Source organism: Thunnus albacares, chromosome 3, assembly GCF_914725855.1.
Source record: "Thunnus albacares chromosome 3, fThuAlb1.1, whole genome shotgun sequence".
In the NCBI taxonomy this organism is placed as follows: Eukaryota; Metazoa; Chordata; class Actinopteri; order Scombriformes; family Scombridae; genus Thunnus; species Thunnus albacares.
Genome location: NC_058108.1, coordinates 36,068,445 through 36,082,214, shown reverse-complemented (window position 1 = coordinate 36,082,214; position 13,770 = coordinate 36,068,445). Strand labels below are relative to the sequence as shown.

Genomic DNA, 13,770 nt, shown 5'->3' with positions numbered 1-13,770 from the left:
AAGTCTCATTCATACTCCCTCGGCTGCACACAGCAAAACCCCCCGAACCCGCTGCTCCTCGCAGAACCCGCTCATCTGTTTGTGATTTGGACTCCAGCGACTCTCCAGATTTATTTTCACACGGGGCCAACATGAAAGCCTGCAGAGCCAACTCCTAAAATGTCTCTCTGGCTCTAAATAACCCAACGCCGTAATGACTAAAACTACATTTAAAAAAAAACACACACAGTTCCTAGAAATATGGATTTTCACACAGCATCCTGAGCACAAACAGAGAAACTTCATTCTTTGGCCGAGCTGCAGCGTGAAGGAACAAAGAGCGGCTCGTGTATCAGGTTTATAGAAGAGCGACACAGTTTTTTCTTACAAGGTTACAGCTGACTGAACAAAACAAGAAGACACAGATGGAGGAAAAAGAACCGTGAAGACAAAGAGTTTACATCAGTTCTTACAGGAATAATATAATTTCTACTTTTTGTATCAAACAAACTGCGTCTGAAGCACCGAGAATCCAAAACCGTTCAGTATTGAAAGCTGGAATCAAATTTTACGTGTTTTTCACCTGTTTTATGATCAGAAAGTCTGTGATTTAAATCTTTTTTTTTCATTTTAAGACTGTAATTTATTTAGCAAACTTCTTGTACGTCTGCTTTTGGTTAGACATTTAAGGACTTTGGCTTCTTGCTTTATTGTGTCCTTATAGTGCAGTCAAATACAACATATTTGAGCAAACCTTTGGCAAAGAATTCAAAACATATTTCACTGCAAGCAAAACAAAAAAAAAACAGCTTGAAGAAACTATTTGAGACTAAAACTGTTAACAGAATTTGTTTTGCCAGCAAAAGTTTTAAAGGTCAAATATAAATGGACTGAAATTAGACAAATTTTCTATTTCAATCCAAAAAAAACCTCATGAAACATTTTTTTTCTTTTGCTTGCAGCTGATGATGCGTTCATGACAAATCAGAGTTATGGAAATTATGAGTTTCTGCTTTGTAAATAACGTTCATGCCAACATCCTAAGTTTATCTGACTTGGTGCTTTAAAAAGTTATAATATGTAGGATTGTAGGAGTTTTTTCTTCCCCAAATACTCTGACCCTAACCCCCTAACCCTGATCCTAACCCTGACCCTAACCCTAACCCTGACCATAACCCTAACCCTAACCCTGACCCTAACCCTATAACCCTAACCCTATAACCCTAACCCTGACCCTAACCCTGACCCTGACCCTAACCCTGACCATGACCCTAACCCTGACCCTAACCCTGACCATAACCCTAACCCTGACCCTAACCCTGACCATAACCCTAACCCTGACCCTAACACTAACCCTAACCCTGACCCTAACCCTGACCCTAACCCTAACCCTGACCCTAACCCTGACCATAACCCTAACCCTGACCCTAACCCTGATCCTAACCCTGACCCTAACCCCCTAACCCCCTAACCCTGACCCTAACCCTGACCCTAACCCTAACCCTGACCATAACCCTGACCATAACCCTAACCCTGACCCTAACCCTGACCATAACCCTAACCCTGACCCTAAAGTCAAAAAATATTATTTTTATACTATTTTCTGTTTAAAATCTTTTAATTTCTCTCACCCTCATGGTCATAATGTGAAATTAATTAATAACTTCATAAGCAGATGTGTTGACAAGGTTTAATATGTCATTTCTGTATAATAAATGGAATCAATTTGAAATAAAACACACAACAACTTCTCTGAAGTTACAAAATCACAAGGAAAAAAAAGTTTAAATCCTGTTTTCAATACACTTAAAAACATATAGAAGTATTTAAATATTGTTCCTCATTGTCCAGTTCTATACTTTTTTAAATTGTTCTTGTTTTACTTTGAACGGGTCTTAAAAAGTCTTAAATGAGCCTCTTCTGGTGTCTGTAGGTAACGTTAACGAATCAAAGACGTCAGGAAACAACCTTAAAGTGAAACCTGTCCTTATCAGACTGGATGTCGTCTGTAAAAGCTTCCACCCAGCTGTCACTACGCTCTCTGATTGGCTGAGGAATAATTAATGGAGCAGGGTGAGGCGGTGGGGTGGGGTGGGGGGGGGGGGAGGAGGGAGGAGGGAGGAGGGGGTCATTCAGAGTTCAGAGTAATTCTCAGGTAACTTCATTTCGCCTGCAGGTAAGTGTCGGCTGCAGCGGTGGAAGAGGATCCGCCGTAAACACTTTCAGCCATGTTGTCGAAGGTGTCAGGTGGAGCCACGAAGCTGCTCATGAATACAAAAACCCTGCAGAGAAAGAGAGAGAGAGACATAGACATAGACAGAGAGAGAGAGAGAGAGACAGAGACATAGACATAGAGAGAGAGAGAGAGAGAGAGGGGTATCTGCTGGATCAGTTTGGTTTCTTTTCAGTAACACTTTGAGAGCAGCACTGAATTGATTTTTGGACACTCAGGAACGGAAGAACTCGCCTTTATACAGTTATTATCACCTCCAAAGGTTGTTTTATTGAACACGTTACCATAAAGTTTCCTACAGAGAGACACTGACTGAACATCTGAGATGTCTTTTTTGGAAATTGATACTAGGGTCTCTCCAACTAAAAGACGATCTAGATTATTTCCAGAAATATTTTCTTTCTTCTAATGTGTCGCCTTGCTTTGGTTGAACTTATCAATAAATTAGAGGGGTGTGAGAAAACACAAAGTCATATTGATAATTGGTATGGATTATTTTGTGATACAGTGCTCAATGAAATGAACACAAAAACTGGTGTTTCAAGTAGGAAAGGGGTATATCAGCAAATGAGTAGGACTGAGACATACTGGAATGATAAAAGACAAGCAGAGAGAGAATTTCTAAACTATAAAGGACTCACTGGCCAAAAGACAACTTAGGGAACGATACAGGCAAACCCAGTTTATTTTTGATAAGAGTTTACAGAACCATAAAAGGCAATTTAGACGAGGACAAGCATTAGAGTTGGATCACTTACAAAGTAACAACCCACAACAATTTTGGAAAGAAATAAATAAACTGGGCCCTAAGAAATTAACAAAAATCCCAATGGAAATTATTCTAGATAATGATGATATTGAAAATAAAAAAGAGGCAGTACTCAGAACATGGGAGAGAGATTTTGCCAATTTATTTTAAGGAAACCATATTCCACCTGGTTTTGATGACACATTCTTCAATGATATTTGTGCTACAAAATGTAAGATGGAGATGGCTATGAATACACCAGGATATAGCCCAAATACATTTTTAAATCACCATATTACAATAGAGGAAGTTAAAAGGGCTGTAGATAAAGCAAAATTGAAGAAGGCATCCGGAATTGAAGGTATCCCAAATGAAGCTTTGAAATGTCCACATCTCTTAGAGCTTTTATCTTTTGAAGACATGTTTTGAACATGGTATAATCCCGACAGTATGGTACAAGTCCATATTAAGCCTGTTCCAAAGTCATCAAAAAATGACCCCAGGATTATTAATTATAGGGGCATCAGCCTTCTTAGTACGGTTTATGAATTGTATGCCAATATACTGAACAATAGGCTCACTCAACATTTAGAAATGGGACGGTATCTTGTCGATGAGCAGAATGGATCTAGAAAGAAACGAGCCTGTATTGATCATATACATTCAGTATCGATTGTTATTAGAACTAGAATTGCCAAAGGTAAACCTACTTCTGCATGTTTTGTTGACTTCCAAAAGGCGTTTGACTGGATTAACAGAGATCTGCTTGCTTTTAAACTTATGGAAGCAGGCGTGGACGATAGATTTTATAGAGCAATACAGACCTTGTATAGTTGCCCAGTTGCCTGTGTTGAGATCAATGATATGTTTACTGACTGGTTTGAAACACCTTTTAGTGTAACACAAGGTGATATACTTTCCCCAACTCTTATTGCATTATTTGTGAATGACTTAGCTCTACAGATTAAGGAATCTAATTTAGGTGTATGTATAGGTGACATTAAATTGGGTATTTTATTATACGCGGATGATATAATTTTATTGGCTGAGTCTGAATCTGATTTACAGAATATGTTAAACATGGTTAGTTTGTGGTGTCCTAAATGGAGATTAGCGATGAACAAGAGTGAAACACAAATAATACATTTCAGAAAGAAAGGTATGGAAAGAAGTAGACAAATACTTAGTTTTGGTTCAGTGGTCTTAGAGTATTTTAGTGTTTATAAATACTTGGGTTTCTTTTCTGATGAATTTATGACTTATGAGGCTGGAATTTGGTCCCTTGCTGACTCAGCTGGGAGAGCTTTGGGATCAGTTATTAACAAATTGAAAGTATGTAATGATCTTGGTTATTGTACATATACTAAACTCTATGATGCATGTGTCTCCCCCATATTGAATTATACTGCAGAATAGAGCTATACGATGTTTTTTGGGGGTTCATAGATTTGCTCTGATCCCAGCAGTTCAAGGATAAATGGGCCGGGTACCAGGGTCTGTACAACGAAAATGTGAAATGATCCGATTGTGGAACCGTCTAATCAAAATGGCAGAGGACAGAATAAATAAGAAAGTATTTATGTGGAGTAAATTATATAGTTCTCCAGTTAGAGGAGGTGGATATGCTGTATATCTATAGGAACAACCTGTGCTGTAATGTTAACTTTATTAAAAACAAGCTTCTATTGAAATTTGAAGAAAAATGGTTTGAAAATGTTGTTAAAGCCAAAATTAAGAACATATATGCATATCAAACAGAATTATAACCTGTAAACCTGAATTATATGTAACATCTTGTTTATCTAGAACCCAAAGATCTTTGATTGCACAGCTGAGAGCTGATGTTCTTCCTCTGGCCGTTGAGATCAGTCGATTCAAAAATACTCCGGAAAATAGGTTGTGTGAGAACTGTGATTTGGGTGAAGTGGAAAGTGAGTCCCATTTTCTATTGTACTGTACAAATTATGATGACTTAGGAGAGTTAATGTTTCATGCTCGACTAAACCCTGAAATATTTTGGTGTTCAGATGAGCAAAACTGGAATGGCTGTTTAATTTTGATGTATTTAAGTTTGCTAACTTTATCTCAAAAGCCTGGAAAAGAAGGCGAGACAGATTGTTTAATTAGTGTTTACTTAGACTCTTCAGTAATATATGGCAAGCTCCCAACTGTAATTCAGAATGTCTGAACTATTTAATGATGGTCTCTAGATCTGAAGATGAAAGATTGCCTTTTTACAATATACTGTATATATTGTACTCTGGTCCTGGCTTATTGGAATTCATGGTGTCCATGCGGGCTGGGCATACAGTTGTATGCATGACACAATAATAAAAATGTCATTCATTCTGACCTCTCAGACCGCTCAGCTCCATGACAGCGTCTCTGTCAGACATTTAAACTTTTGTTATTTTAATAGTTAAACGATATATTCTTTGTGTACACAGATTAAAAACTACAGCTCCCATTAAAGGAACTACAAGCGCAGCAGCACGAGTACGTTACGTTATTGTAACTTGGTTTCGTCCATATCTATAAAACTCCCCGACGCTTCCTCCTAACGTCATTGTTGCTGTTTGTATTGTATTTTTTTGTGATTTTGTGATCGTAATAATTTATGCAAATTCAAGAAATCTCTCTGCGATATTTGTGAGAATTTTTGCTAAATTACTGCAACTTTTCCACGTGAAATGGTCAAATCAACAGAGCGCTTGTGATTTGGATCAATTCTTGCATTTTGTGTCGTGGTAACTTTCATCATCACAGCACACAGGAAGTGATTACATATGACTCATCATTGGTAGTAGTTTTTTTTTTTTTTAATGGATTATTTTCCTTTGCTTGCAATTTTTCCCAATTCCTGCAATTTCAGCATAAAAAGAGACATAAACCATCACAAATTGTATCACAATTTTATGAAAAGATGCTGCAAAATCAAACATTTCTGACTCAAACATCTGATCTGCGGTGTAATACAGTGCACAACATGTGTAGGAATACGGAAACTCTAAGGTTGAGAAAATGTAGTGCCAAAGGTAAAGCGATGAAGATATTCTAAATATAGCAACACTTAAACTGATACTAATTTGTTTAGGTGTCTAAAATACAGCAGTACATTGTTTATCTTCCATGTTGATACTCCAAATCTACTGCAGGTAATAAATACACTGACTATGAATACGAACCTCATACAACCCCACTTCACAAAATGTGAACTGTCCCTTTAACCTCGTGGTTATTATTGTAGCCATGGCGATGAAGGTGGCTGTAACTTTAAGGATGTAGTAACTTTAACCCGAACCTTCATCTTTCCTTAAACCTAACCAGACGTTAACCACATTGCCGTCACATCATAAAACATCATTATTGTTTTATAATGAAGCTCCTGACAGGAGTGTGTGTGTGTGTGTGTGTGTGTGTGTGTGTGTGTGTGTGTGTGTGTGTGTGTGACTGACAGACAAGATACACAAATGTGGGCTTTATGTTCCACTTTTTATTGGAGGAATTTCATGTTTGTCTTATAATCAGGATGGTCTGATATACGTCTGTCTGTGTGATTATTGGATCTGGAACTATGAGCAACACTTTCACATTAATATGGTTATTTGATCCATTGTTAATATAAAAACTATTGATTAATGGAGCTTTAAGTGCTCTATAAATGACTACTGTTGATAGTGGCACAGTGTTGGAAACACTAATACTAATGAGAGGCTCCTTCATCTCCAGTCTAACAGAACTACACTCAGAAATCCACTGATTTTAACCCGCATGCTGCCATTTTAGGCTTTTTAGGGTTAAATTAAAGTCTGATACACAATCACATAATCAGACATAGCAGGTGCTTCTTTGGCTCCGCCCACTGATGTTTAAATCACCCAATCAGATTATTTCTGCTTCAAACAGGTTTTAAAAGTCTGATAAAATGTTTTTAATGTATAAACAGTTAAAGGACGAGTTCAAATCTGTTATGTTTTCTTGCTGTAATCATTCCTCCTGTTCATACTGACCAGTAGAAGATCCCTTCATAATGACCTTACAATGGAAGTGATGGGGGACAAAATCCACAGTCCTCCTTCTGTGCAAAAATGTATTTAAAAGTTTATCTGAAGCTAATATGAAGCTTCAGATAATGGAGAAGATAAATGAAGATAAATGAGTCAAATCAAGTAGATATCTTTCAACGTTACAGTCTATTTAGTGCCAAAGTCCCTCTTTTTGTTACTATACTTCCATGAAAAACATGAAAAATTGTGAACTTGTCCTTTAAAATAATGAAAACAGCAGCTCATGTCTCTGCTTTATAAAACACACACACACATTCAGGACTCTCGTTGCCAAAATGTCTCCTTTATAATTAAAAACACTGCGTCCACTTGGCGAAAAAGCGGAGTGAAATTTCCTTTACAAATGGAGTAAAGTGAATCCTGGAGTAAGTTTGGGGACAAAGGCAGCGTGATTAAACGGAGGCAGATTACATCTGTGTGCCTGTGATTTGCAGCAGTGTGCTGGACTACAGTTACACACCTGTCTGCAGATAACGAGGCTCGGTTTACCTGCCGGGATGATATCTGCTCCATCAGACAGCTGCCAGACTGTTAATGAAGAGACCTGACGAGCCCGACCGGACCGCCTGACCGCGCAGGGACAGGTGACTCCCACCAGGTGATGCTCAGGTGACGCCCGCTGGTGCACTGACACAAAGAAGAATCTGAGTTTTACATGAATCAACTCTTATATGATACAGAAAAGATTCAACATGTGTCTGGTTCATGAAAGCTTTTCTTTCATTTCCTCTTCTGCACTTTTATTTCCTTTAATAAATGCAGTGATGGAAAGTAATTAAGTACATTTACTCAAGTTAAGCTATTCTGGGCTACCTGTACATTGAGTATTTAAAAATATTTTGGTCTAATTTGTACAAAACTGCCATCACACCTTATTTTTAGGTTTGTTTTGTGGGGTTAAATTTAACTCAAATTATTCTGTTTTGATTTAGGCTTAAAGGACGAGTTCACAGTTGTTCAAGTGTGTCTTAAACCAACAGTCAGGAGCCCAAATGAACACTGTGTTCACAATGTTTTTCTTGCTGTAGTCATTCCTTCTGTTCATACTGACCATTAGAAGATCCCTTCATAATGCACTTACAATGGAAGTGATAGAGGACAAAATCCGCAATCCTCCTTCTGCGCAAAAATGTATTTAAAAGTTTATCTGAAGCTAATATGAAGCTTCAGCGTCCAAATGAGTCAAATCAAGTAGATATCTTTCAACGTTACAGTCTTTTTAGTGCCAAAGTTCCTCTTTTTGTTACTATACTTCCACCTGCAGCTCAACAGGGAAACACTGTCCGAGGAAACACAAAGAGGGAATTTGATGCTAAAAAGACTGTAAATGTGTCAGATATCCACTTGATATGACTAACTCAGACTGCTGAAGCTGAATATAAGCTTCACAGAGACTTTTAAATGACTGTGTGGACACACTGTGGATTTTGGCCTCCATCACTTCCATTGAAAACACATTTGAAGGATCTTTAATATCCAGTATGAACAGGAGGAATGATTACAGCGAGGAAAACCTCTTTCACTGTTCATATGGACACCTGACTGTTGTTTTAAGACACACTTGAAAAATTGTGAACCTGTCCTTTAAGTTACACCCCTCACCGTTTACATCTTTTCAATTAAAAAATCACTAAAATATGTGATTTGTCAAAAGGAGCCCAAACTTTTGGATACAGCTGTATATACCTATACCCCAGCAAACATGCCCATGTGGGCCCACTGTGGGTATGTATGGGTTTACTGTGGGGAAGTGTGGGCAGGGCAAACCCACACTAATCCCACGTGGACCCCATGTGGGTAAGCCTATGCGGGGCCCACAGCAGTTTTGCCCTTTGGGGCCCCTTTGTGGACTTGTCCACAGAAAACCCTCCCATCATGGTTTTCTGTGGGAAACCCACTGTGGGCTTACCCACAGATATCAAACATGGGCCTCACTGTAGGATGGCCCATGCGGAGCCCACAGCAGTTTTGCCCTTTGGGGCCACCATCATGGTTTCCTGCGGGCAACCCACAGTGGGCTTGACCACAGAAAGCCCACATGGGCTCCCCTGTGGCATAGCCTGTGCAGGGCCCACATCAGTTTTGCCACCACCATGATAGTGTCCCGTGGAATACCTGCTGTGGGCTTGTCCACAAATTGCCCACACAGACCCCCTGCAGGTTAGCCTGCCCACAGGGCCCACAACAGTTTTACTTCTTCAGGCCCCAATGAGGGTTTTCTGTGGGCAACCCATTGTGGGCTTGTCCACAGAAAGTCCACATGGGCCCCTCTGTAAGATAGTCTGTGCGGGGCCAAAGGCAGTTAACCAAAAGGACTGGAATGTAAAATTTAAATCTGTATATGTGGTATGAAACATATTGGTTTTTGTCACTTTATTTGAAGAGAATTGATTGGCTGTAGTTCCTGTCACTATTTGTTAAACGTTTTGATCTGCTGAAGGCCTTTTGATTGTTTTTCTCACCCTAATGGTGGAACATGATTATCTAATCACCATCAGCTGTGCTACTAGGGTGTTTCACTACAACCCTCGGTGTGTGTTACTTTTACATTATATATGAAAGCTTCAGAAACAACCATTTGGACCTTGTGTTCAGATTTTTTGTTTGTTCTTATTCTCTTTGTCAAGTATTTAACATTGTAGTTCCCCACGAACAGGAGGACCAGAAGATAAATGGCAGAGATCTCCTGAGGAGATTGATTTATTATGTACTTATTGTGTTCTAATGTGTGTTTATGAAATAACTGTTGATTTAACATCAACGTTGACCAGACGACATTTGTTGGACTCAGTTCAAGATGAAGAGAAAAAGAAGTTAATAGTTACATGAAAACTGGCTGCACAGTTCAGTGTTTGTCTGTCCAAAACTTTTCGTCTCTTGTGGCAAAAATAAATCTAAATTCAGGGTTTGTTTATTTTTGATCACCTTGTGAAAACCTTGTGAAAAACTTTCAACACACAAAATTAAGTTAAGCAACAACTTTTTACATGTCTTACTCCTCTCACCTGTCAGGTACAGTATCACTTTTGCTCCATGATATTTCACAATAATGCTGTAAATCAAAAGGAGGAAACAAACTCCCAATCAGAGCTGCAGTAAGAGGAGGAGCAACACTGGAAAGACATGATCAGACAGCTGCAACGTCACTCTGCAGAAATGAAACTTAAAGTTTGTCAGAGCGACAGCAGAGCTGTATTAGTAAACGATCTAATCTCAGATCATCATATTGATTTATTTTGTCTTACTGAAACCTGGCTGTGTCATAAAGAATATGTCAGCCTTAATGAATCTACTCCCCCCCGTTTTTTTAATACTCACATTCCTCAAGACACTGGCCGAGGAGGAGGAGTCGCAGCCATTTTCAACTCAAGCCTTTTTGTCAACTCTAGACCTTAATTTAATTATAACTCATTCAAAAGCCTTGTTCTTAGTCTCTCTCACCCAACCTGGAAAACTTTACAGCCAGTTCTATGTGTTATAGTGTACCGTCCTCCTGGTCCGTACTCTGATAAAAACTCTGAGAATTCAGATAGGAATTCAAACTTAGTCCTTAGTACAGATAAAGTAATTATAGTAGGTGATTTTAATATTCATGTGGACGTCGATAATGAGCACTGCGTTTATCTCATTGTTAGACTCAATTGGCTTCTCTCAGAGTGTAAATAAACCCACTCACTGTATTAATCACACCCTTGATCTTGTGCTGACTTACGGCATTGAAATTGAATGTTTCATAGTTTTTCCACAAAATCCTATTTTATCAGACCATTACTTAACAACTTTTGAATTCCTACTACTGGACTACACGCCATTGGACAAAAATGTCTTCACTAGATGTCTATCTGATAGTGCTGTAGCTAAATTTAAGGAAGCAATTCCAACAATACTGAATTCACTGCCATGTCTCAATACTTCAGATGACTCCTATGCTAATTTTAGTCCCTCCCAAATTAATAATCTTGTCGATGGTGCTGCAGGCTCATTACGAATAACACTCGACTCCATCGCCCCCTTATAAAGGAAAATAATAAAACATAAGAGGTTAGCTCAATGGTTTAACTCCCAAACTCGCAAAGTAAAGCAAATATCGCGAAAACTGGAAAGGATTTGGCGTTTTACCAAACTAGAAGAAGCTCGCTTAACCTGGCAAAATAGTCTTATAACATATAGGAAGGCCATCTGTAATGCCAGAGCAGCCTATTACTCATCATTAATAGAAGAGAATAAAAACAGCCCTAGGTTTCTTTTCAGCACTTTGACCAAACTGACAGAGTCAGATCCATGTATTCCAATGGCTCTAGTAGTAATGACTTCATGAGCTTCTTTAATGATAAAATTCTAACTGTTAGAGACAAAGTTCAACAGTCTCTGCCCCAACAGGCACTGATTTATCCACAAACTCAGGAACCCTAGAAGCAGCTGTGAAACTTGACATATTTTTGGACTGTTTTTCTCCAATTGACCTTTCTGAATTAACTTCAACGATTTCTTCATCCAAACCTTCAACCTGTCTCTTAGACCCCATCCCAACTAGGCTGCTTACGGAAGTCTTTCCCATAATAAGCACTTCTTTACTAGATATGATCAATCTGTCTTTAGTAACAGGCTATGTACCACAGTCCTTTTACAGTAGTTGTAATTAAACCTCTTCTTAAGAAGCCTACTCTCGATTCAGGCGTCTTAGCCAACTATAGACCTATATCTAACCTTCTCTCTAAGATCCTTGAGAAAGCAGTCTCTAATCAGTTATGTGACTTTCTACATAACAATAGTTTATTTGATGATTTTCAGTCAGGATTTAGAGGCATCATAGCACAGAGACAGCACTGGTGAAAGTCACAAATGACCTCCTGACTGCATCAGACAAAGGACTTGTCTCTGTACTTGTCTTGTTAGATCTTAATGCTGCATTTGACACAATTGATCATCAAATCCTATTACAGAGACTGGAACATTTAATTGGCATCAAAGGAACTGCATTAAGCTGGTTTAAATCCTATTTATCAGATCAATTTCAGTTTGTACATGTTAATGATGAATCCGCCATGAAAGCAAAAGTTTGACACGGAGTTCCACAAGGTTCTGTACTTGGACCAATATTATTCACCTTATATATGCTTCCTTTAGGTAATATTATTGGGAAACGCTCCATAAATTTTCATAGCTACACAGATGATACCCAAATATATTTATCAATGAAGCCAGATGAAACCAATCAGTTAACTAAACTCCAAGCATGCCTTAAGGACATAAAGACCTGGATGACCTGCAATTTTCTGCTATTAAACTCAGACAAAACTGAAGTTATTGTGCTTGGCCCTAAACACCTTAAAAACACATTATCTAATGATATAGCTACTCTAGATGGCATTAGCCTGGCCTCCAGCACCACCGTAAGGAATCTGGGAGTTATCTTTGATCAGGATATGTCCTTCAACTCTCACTGGACTGCCTTTTTTCACTTACGTAGTATTGCAAAAATGAGGCACATCCTGTCTCAACAAGATGCAGAGAAACTAGTCCACGCATTTGTTACTTCTAGGCTGGATTATTGCAACTCATTATTATCAGGCTGCCCTAACAAGTCTCTAAAGACTCTCCAGCTGGTCCAGAATGCAGCTGCACGTGTACTGACAAAAACTAGAAAAAGAGATCATATCTCTCCCATTTTAGCTTTGCTGCATTGGCTTCCAGTAAAATCAAGAATTGAATTTAAAATCCTTCTCCTAACTTACAAAGCCCTTAATGGTCAGGCACCATCATATCTTGAAGAGCTCATAGTACCGTATTACCCCACCAGAACACTGCACTCCCAGAATGCAGGCCTACTGGTGGTTCCTACAGTCTCCAAAAGTAGAATGGGAGGCAGAGCCTTCAGCTATCAGGCTCCTCTCTTGTGGAACCATCTTCCAGATTCGGTCCAGGGTGCAGACATCCTCTCTATGTTTAAGAATAGGCTTAAAACTTTCTTTTTTGATAAAGCTTATAGTTAGGACCGGCCAAGCTCGCCTTGGATCAGCCCTTAGTTATACTGCTATAGGCCTAGACTGCTGGGGGGCTTCCCATGATGCACTGAGCTCCTCTCTTCTCTTCTCCATCTGTATGTATTTATTTACCATTAATGCATGTTACTAAGTTGACTTCTTCCCACAGAGTTCTTTGTGCTTTCTCATCCGCAGGAAACACCATAAACCGTTGTTGTCTTCCTCCTGTCCTTCTCCGGCTGTTCCTGCGGTTGTTGCTGTTGTTGTTGCTGCTGTTATTCTGCTTCTCTGTGTGTCCCCCACCCCCCACCCTCTTCTGTCTCTCTCAACCCAACCGGTCAAAGCACATGGCCGCCCACCTAGAGCCGGGTGCTGCTTGAGGTTTGTTCCTGTTAAAGGGGAGTTTTTCCTTACCGCTGTCGCCAAGTGCTTGCTCATGGGGGAATTGTTCGGTCTCTGTATATTAAAGAGTACGGTCTTGGCCTGCTCTATGTGAAAAGTGCCTTGAGATGACTTTTGTTGTGATTTGGCGCTATATAAATAAAACTGAATTGAAAAAAATTGAATTGAAATATGGACACTTGACTGTTGTTTTAAGACACACTTGAAAAATTGTGAACCTGTCTTTTAAGTTACACCTCTCACCATTAACATTTAGGACAGTCCAGTCAGAATTTATACACTTTGAGTTATTAGCTGATATTTACCTGAAATCCTTTATAAAACAGAATCTACCAACTGGCAATTACACCACAATGC

General features: G+C 39.0%; 1 long non-coding RNA gene across 3 annotated transcripts in view; it reads right to left on the bottom strand.

Moving 5' to 3' along the window:
- Positions 1-1,655: 1,655 nt before the first annotated feature.
- LOC122974971 overlaps positions 1,656-13,770 on the bottom strand; it is a 27,927-nt gene continuing 15,812 nt past the window's right edge. For all 3 annotated transcript variants that reach the window (XR_006400516.1, XR_006400518.1, XR_006400517.1), the window contains 2 exons: positions 7,517-7,654; positions 1,656-2,261 (listed from right to left, as the gene is read on the bottom strand). This is a non-coding gene — a long non-coding RNA (uncharacterized LOC122974971). The remainder of the gene's footprint in view (positions 2,262-7,516; positions 7,655-13,770) is intronic.